Source organism: Sorghum bicolor, unplaced genomic scaffold, assembly GCF_000003195.3.
Source record: "Sorghum bicolor cultivar BTx623 unplaced genomic scaffold, Sorghum_bicolor_NCBIv3 super_1097, whole genome shotgun sequence".
Taxonomy (NCBI): domain Eukaryota; kingdom Viridiplantae; phylum Streptophyta; class Magnoliopsida; order Poales; family Poaceae; genus Sorghum; species Sorghum bicolor.
Window position 1 is genome coordinate 5,295 of NW_018396701.1, and position 1,585 is coordinate 6,879.

The window sequence follows — 1,585 nt, forward strand, 5'->3', positions numbered from 1 at the left end:
CGCGACTGCCGCCCCGGGTTCGGCTTTCGTCAGTACGCTGCAAGTCCACGTAATATGCAGATTCCATGTGTTTTTTGCCCAAAAACGCAGGTTCCGCCGCGCGACTTCCGCCCCGGGTTCGGCTTTGGCTGCAAGTGCACGTAACATGCAGATTCCGTGTGTTTTGGCCCAATAAACACACTGGTTCGGTTGCGCGACTGCAGGGAGGGGTTCGGCTTTCGTTAGCTCAAAAATCTAGTGGTTTCCCACAGTTTCACCCATGGTCTCAGCCAACCCAACCCTCTCCCCTATAGTACCAGAGGGGCATCGCTGCCCCCCAGGAGTTCTGCAGATTTTTCGTACGGTTCTCTACGGCGTTTTTGAATACGCCACAAAATCCACGTAATATGCAAATTCCATGTGGTTTTGCCCAAAAACACATGTTCGGTCGCGCGAGTGCCGCCCCGGATTCGGCTTGTATTCTTGGTACTCACGCCTTGCCGAAGTGCTCTTTTTGCCCCCGGACACTATATTCGTCATGTCAACGAAAGTCGGCTTTCTTGGGAACTCGGCTCTGCACGGACCACGTGCGCGCGCCACGAATTCATGTTTACTCACGCCTTGCAGAACTGCTGTTTTGACCCGGGACACTACGTGAACGAAAGTCGGGTTTCCCGGGAATTCGGCAGCGCACAGACCACCTGCGCGCGCCACGAATTCTGGGCACTCACGCCTTGCCGAACGGCTGTTTTTGCCCTCTGCCACTATATTCGTCACGTGAACGAAAGTCGGCTTTCCCGGGAACTCGGCAGCGCACACACCTCGTGCGCGCGCCACGAATTCTGGGCACTCACGCCTTGCCGAACGGCTGTTTTTGCCCCCTGCCACTATATTCGTCGCGTGAACGAAAGTCGGGTTTCTCGGGAATTCGGCAGCGCACAGACCACGTGCGCGCGCCACGAATTCTGGGCACTCACGCCTTGCCGAACTGCTGTTTTTGACCCCCAGACACTATATTCGTCACGTGAACGAAAGTCGGGTTTCCCGGGATTTCGGCAGCGCACAGACCACGTGCGCGTGCAACGAATTCTGGGCACTCTCGCCATGCCGAACTTCTCTTTTTGCCCTCTGCCACTATATTCGTCACGTGAACGAAAGTCGGGTTTCCCGGGAATTCGGCAGCGCACAGACCACCTGCGCGCGCCACGAATTCTGGACACTCACGCCGTGCCGAACGGCTGGTTTTGCCCTCTGCCACTATATTCGTCACGTGAACGAAAGTCGGGTTTCCCGAGAATTTGGCAGCGCACAGACCACATGCGCGCGCCACGAATTCTGGGCACTCACGCCTTGCCGAACTGCTGTTTTTGACCCCGGACACTATATTCGTCACGTGAACGAAAGTCGGGTTTCCCGGGAATTCGGCAGCGCACATACTACGTGCGCGTGCAACGAATTCTGGCCACTCTCGCCATGCCGAACTTCTCTTTTTGCCCTCTGCCACTATATTCGTCACGTGAACGAAAGTCGGGTTTCCTGGGACTTAGCCATCTTTGGGCACTGAAGCCTTATATAGTGGACATGAGTCATTCGATAGACTCGTCCG